This window comes from Triticum urartu, chromosome 5A, assembly GCF_056163025.1.
Source record: "Triticum urartu cultivar PI428250 chromosome 5A, HENAU_Tu73, whole genome shotgun sequence".
NCBI classification, from domain to species: Eukaryota; Viridiplantae; Streptophyta; class Magnoliopsida; order Poales; family Poaceae; genus Triticum; species Triticum urartu.
The window spans coordinates 251,725,969-251,732,711 of NC_141877.1; the positions used below are offsets into that span (position 1 = coordinate 251,725,969).

General features: G+C 47.1%; 1 pseudogene; it reads left to right on the top strand.

The window, feature by feature from the left end:
- Positions 1-4,376: 4,376 nt before the first annotated feature.
- On the top strand, positions 4,377-6,069 carry LOC147970954 (uncharacterized; annotated as a pseudogene).
- The last annotated feature ends 674 nt before the right edge of the window (positions 6,070-6,743 follow it).

The window sequence follows — 6,743 nt, forward strand, 5'->3', positions numbered from 1 at the left end:
AAAGTGGGGAAATTTTGGGAGATGCTAGATCCACTTGAAACCAAGCAAAACCATGGATCAAAATCAACAAAACATCATCAAACCAACAAATCACAAAAAAAATTGGGGGCTATTTTTGGTGGGGATTTTCGAAATTGGGGAAGAACACAAGAAAATTAGGCTAGAAAACAACGAGGGGAGGCTCCCAAATCATGATCAACGTGGCTCATGATACCAAGATGATGTAGGGTAGAACCCTAATCGCCCGATCTTTCACGAAAGGAGTGGATCCCGCGATGAACACGAGGAACCCGAGGATGGAAACAAGGGGAAAGACACGAGAGGAACACGAGAAATCAACAAATATTATCACACATGCGCTAGATCCATGAACACAAAGGAAGATACACGATCCAAAGTCAACAACGGATGATACAAGAGGTAACCGGTCTTCTCCGTGAGGAGGTCTTGATGTTCTTCTCCGCAAGGAGGTCTTGAATCCAAAGGGATCTTCTCCAAAGAGGCCGCAGTCTCTCTCAAGGAGTAGATCCTAAGTGGATGAGCGTAGCTCTATCTCTAAATATGAGCTAAACCAACGCTAACCCTCAAATGGAGGAGGTGGAGGAGTATATATAGTCTAGAGCCACGAAGGGGTAAGTGGGAGAGGGATACAAGGCCAAAGGCCCGGCTGCGCACAGGCAGATACCGGTCGTCCGGTGGGTACTAGTCGTCCGGTGGCTCTAGAGGGACCGGTCGTCCGCTAGTCGCCGGACGTCCGCTCGATCTGGTTCGGTTGAGGAGGCACCGGATTTCCGGAGGTGGCCGGTCGTCCGGTGGCGCCGGACATCCACTGGTTTGGCTCGTGTGCAGTGTCGCCTGTCGTCCTGTCCTGGCCGAACGTCCGCTCGATGTGAGAGGCCGTTCATCCGGTGTCGTCTGGACGTCCGCTCGCTGGAGCTTCTTCGGTAGTTCTTGTACTTAGTGTCCTCGCCGTCTTGTCCATGGCCTTCCTCTTTGTTCCTAGTCATGCATAGCACATATATATGAGGTAGTAGCCATGTCTCACATATGGAAAGTGATGGTTCGAAGAGGAGCGAGTTCACCTTGCATCCAATGGTGTATGTACGAGGTCTCGTCATATGTCCTCTTGGGGCTTGGAGAGTAGTTGGAGTGTACATGGGGATGAACGTGGGATGCTCCGCATCATCTAACCAAACCAGTTGCTTCAAGTTTCCTGATCTCCTCGGCAATGAACTGTCATTGTTTCAAAGCTTGCTTTCTGAGCTTCTTCTTGACAGGTCAAGCATGAGGGCAGATAGCAAGGTGGTGCTCGTTTACCTTCCTTTGAACACCGGGGATGTTAGATGGTTGCCAAGCAAACACATCGACATTCGCCCGCAAGAAGGCAATGAGCGCGCTTTCCTATTTGTTGTCATGGGTGGTGCTAATGCTGAACATACCGTCAGCGCCATCCTGCCTTGCCGGGACCTTCTTCATAGCTGGTGAAGCAACTTTGGGTTTCTTTCTATTGGAACTTTCCGACTGGTCATCAACTAGTGCAGCACACTCCGAAGAGGTGCACTTCTCGGAGTCCTTGCCGGCATCTCTTCTAGCCTCCTTTTCCTTCTTTGTTTCCTTGGTCGGAGTTGTGGCTTCTGCTGCCTCAGCTGGTAGTGCACCCCGATACATCTGATCCACACATATGATTTCATCTTTCCTGTCTGATGGGATCGAAATAATTCCCATCGGCCCTGGCATCTTGATGAGGGGCATCCTATGGACATCACCGTGTCAAGAGTCCACTAGGCAAGTGACACGTGCCACATCTACTTCATACATACAAAGGAGAATCATCTCCTTTACATGTGTCCACTTGTACCTTTCGAGGATGGTATACTACTTGACCCCTCTCTCGTGTGCATACATAGATGTGAGCAGAGCTACACATTCATCGAGGAGGAGTCCAAGAAGAAGAGAACATCTACACCATCCAAAAGGGAAGCCTGGAAGCGGAGAAGGAAGTGCCAAGAAGAAGGCAGTAGCTCCCAGGCGACCCCGTGCCTACGGGCCTCCCAGGCTGGCGGTCCTGAAGACCCCGTGCGCACGGGCGTGTACCGTGCCCACGGGCCTCCCGGACCCCGTGCACACGGGCTCATGCGTCAGGTCCCTGGATACCCCATGCGCACGGGCTCCACTTACCCCGTGCACACGGGCCCCCCTATGTGTGGTTGTTGGGCTTGGCCCTTGTATCCCCATCTCGTCCCTACTTACCCCTTCATCCCTTGGACCTATCTATACTCCCGTTCCTCCTCCATTTAGGGGGGAGCTAAGAATAGATCTAGATATTAGAGCTTAGCTCATGTACCTCCCCTTGTGGGATTCGTCTTGAGAGAGAAGAATCCATTGGAGTACAAGACCTCCATTGGAGAAGATCCCTAGTGGATAAAGCCCCCATCTAGGGAAGGATCTATCTAGATCATCAATCCCTCATCTCCTTCATAGGATTTGGGATGAACTCTACCATGTATCTTGTTCCCCTTTGATTGTTCATGTACCTTGTGGATCTTGTGTGTTTGTTGGTCTAGTGGATGTGTGATTGGACTTGTTCTTGAGTGTTCCTCTTGTTTTCCCTCTTGTGTTCATCTTATTTTTGGGGATTCCCCCTCCAATTCATGAAAGATCTCCACTTAGGGTTCCACCCTACAACATCTTGGTATCAGAGCCAGGTTGATCGCGAAATTGGAGTCCCCTCTTTGTTTTCTAGCCTAATTTTGCTTGTTCTTGCCCAATTTCAAAAATTGCCCACAAAAATAGCCATACCAATTTTTTTGTGATTTGAAGTTTTTGTGAGTTTTTGTTGATTTTGATCCGTGGATCTGATGTATAGCAAGTAGATCTACCCCCTCTTGCATCCTCATACCCTAATTTTTCTTTCCCCCTCGAATTTGACAAGAAAATCATGAAATTTCCGCCTACCCCGTGCCCATGGGCCCCCGCGTAGTCCCAGGTGACCCCGTGACCTCGGTATGTGTACCGTGCACACGGGACCCCGTGTCCACGGGCCTTTGACCCCGTGCGCACGGCCCTCCTAGAATCAGCCGCATGCATTTTACGTTTTCGGCCATAACTTCCACTCCCAAACTCCGATTTGGGTGTTATTTGGCTCATTGAAAAGCTAGCGGCGTGCCCGAGCTGCTCGTCCTGGTTTTACCACCATTTGACTCTATCAAATTTTGTCCATTTTTGCATCTTTTGCTTAGGCCATCCACCATAACTTCCGCACCACCACATAAAACTTCCGCAACCTAACCCTTTTTGGTTCTTTTGGCATTTTGTGGTTGTTTGACTTGTGATTTGAGCCTCCTAACGTGTTTCGGCTACTTAGGGACGGTTACATCTTCATCCACCACCAGTGACTTGTATCGGTCCATCGACTACATCCACCATGAGCTTCCATATCGACGACGACCATCCATCCTTTGAGACCATCTTCAACCGGAAGCAAGGCCGGTTACCCCTGACTTCGTGAAAGGTTAAGTGTGACGAAGGTATCCATTCCGTCATAAACTTTTCCTTCCTTGCCATTACATCTTGATAGCCCCACCATCTTTGCGAATACCTTCATACCTATTGAGACTAGCTATCCGAGTATTGCCGGGCTTCATGAAAACTTGTGCACCATAGTGATACGATATCATATTGTTGCATCATTAGATATATCATATTGTGCAATTGCTTGATCCTGTGCATATCTTGTGATACCTATCTCATATGTGTGATTGAGGCTCAATAAGAAAAGTGGAGAGGAAGATAAGAGCAAAAAAAAGTCAAAAAAGAGAAGCTTTTAAGCAAGAAAAGGATGATCATAAGCTTATAAGTAAATAGTTGAGCATGAAAAGAGATACTTGTGCATGAGGATACATGGAATAGGAAACATTTAGCTTGCATACATATAGGTTGGTTCCAAGTGGTGAATTGTACCCAAGTGTGCAATCAAGCTAGTGCTCTCCTAGTGTTTGTGCAACACGAGCTTAGTTTTTGTTAGGCAACTTTGTATTGCTCATCCCTATAGTTGCACAAGCCCCATTATCCCATCGTGTGTGTTTCTTTATTGCCCTCCTCTATATTTGTGATCACTTGCTTTGCATTTTGATTCCTTTGGATTTATTTCAACATTTACAATATCTTGGACTTCAATTTGCATGAAATTTGTGCCACTTTTCCTAACCAAGCCCCTCGATAAGCTTTTACTTGTAGGTGTCAGTGAACAAGTCCGGTACCAATTCCACTATTCTTTCATCTCACATTGAGTGATACGAGATACATCCTCAACATTGGGAAAAGGTAGCTTGGTATTATTTATCTCATTTCCTACTCACCTTTGCTCGAGTCTTGTGATGGATAGGCAAAGCACATCATCTCCGGTCTACAACCACGACGACGAGTTCGATGCTATAAAGAACTTCATCGATGCCAAGATGGATAAGAAAATGGAGGAGCTCAAGGCCCTCATCAAGAACCGCAAGCGATCTTCCTCATCTTCGAGAAGACGCTCAAGTGCAAAGACTCCCGAGCTACCATCTTTGGCAAGTACACAGAAGCATCGACATCGACATGACCATGAAGAGCGAGCTTCAGGGCACACGTTAGCTGCTCTGCCAACCCCGTGCACACGGGCCTTTGACCCCCGTGCACACGGGCCTTTGACCCCCGTGCACATGGGACCCCATGCACACGGCCTTCGACAACCCCATGCGCACGGGCTACACAGAGCCACGACTTCGACCTAAAGAATACGACTTCTTCAACACCTTTGGCATCTTCGCCAAGTGACTTCAAGGCATCTTCGCCTTTGGACGTACGGCATCTTCGCCTACTACACGAGCTCAAGTCCACTACTCCCTCGAGCTACTACGACGTCGACATCACCGAGGAGATTCCATTATTTGGGACTATTGACCCCGATGAATACCTCAAGTGGGAGTGCAAGATGGATGACTACCTCAAGCTACATCAAGTACCCTTCGACGATCAAGTGAAGTGTGCTAGAAGTACCTTCCATGACTATGCATCGACATGGTAGCTTCATAGACCTTCAACAAGCTTCACCATGACGTGGACCACGATGAAGAAAACAATGCGGCAAGAATTTGTGCCTTCCACATACACGGAACATCTTCAACGCCAATTGGAGAACACCATACAAGGATCCAAGTCCCTCGACGAGTACTTCAAGAACATGAAGGAAGCCTTGTGACGTGCCGGCGTGGACGACCCCATTTGGATGAAGTTCTACTTCATGATGGGATTGAACTACGACATCTCCAAGACTATCTTCCTCGAGAACTACAAGTCCCTCGACGACACCTACATTGGTGCTCTCAAGGCGGAGCAAGAACTCATGAAGACCAACTCTACTCGACCCCGAGCTCACTTCGCACTGACCACGATACAAGACGACAAGAGTGGTGATGTGCCATCTTCGGCCTTCATCCATGACGAGAGTGATGATGTGCCATCTTCGGCCTTCATCCAAGGCGACGACTACGAGACGGTTGAGCATGGGATTTTCCCTTTGACCACGGCAACATATGATGACTTGAGTGACTTGTGCCACCATATTGAGAGTGAGAGTGACTTCACCACTAGCCCCATATATGATGAATTTCCACAATTCCCATGTGAGGAGAGCCACCACCACCACCACTTGAGTGAGATGAGTGACTCCACCATATGTGAGTTTGAGTGCACCTATTTTTTGAGGGAGTGAGTGAGGCACCACATAGAGAGATTGAGGTGGTTGATGAGGCATATGAGGCCATTTTGCTTTCTAACAACTTAAACTCTCCCTCTATTGTGTCTTCTCCTTTGGTGCTAGGTCCCATATATGATGACGCACCGATCCTCGACGACTCCGTCCTTCCTTTGGACATGTCGATGGCCATGGTGGACTATGATGCACCACCCACATGGTTCCATCAAGATGAAGATGATGACCACAATTTGGTATTTGCCACCTTACCTACACCACTTGAGTGGAATGAACAAGGTACCATAGGTGAAGGTGATTCTCTAGTCCCACTAGTGTAGTATCATGACATTGGTTGCTTGCATGATGTTGATCCCCCTATTGCCATGATTCATGCTAGTATGATTTCCCCATGCGATGATTTACTCATTTATGATGAGTTTGATGATTTCCATGTGGAGTCTATTAGTTGTGATGCCACATTGCATAGGATCACTTGTGATAATTCTCTTGGTCACATCATGTTTGCCAATACGCTTGACTTGTCATATGCTATGCATGAGATCAATCATATGTCATATTTGCAATCTCTTCATAGTGACTATGCATATGATATTAAAATAAACCCAATTTGCACACATGGCATAGATGACAAGCCTATGGTTATTGGCATTTGTTTCTTCTGTGATGATATTGACATGCTTCCTTTGCATCATTTATCTCATATGCCATGCCATAGCCACCTAGCTTCGGATATGCATTGTTTTGGATGTCGTCCATTTTCTCCATATGATGTTTCCAATATTGCTCATGAGGAGACCCCCATAGTTTCCTCATACATTTTAGGAGATTTTGATTCATCCCATTCATTGCATGATCCCAATACTTGTGTGCACCATATGCTCCCCATGAATAAAAATGCTATTGATGTGCCATATACTTGTTTGCTCAATTTGTGTCCCCATAGTGTTATACATAACAACTATTCTTTCATGATGGATGACATGTTCATATA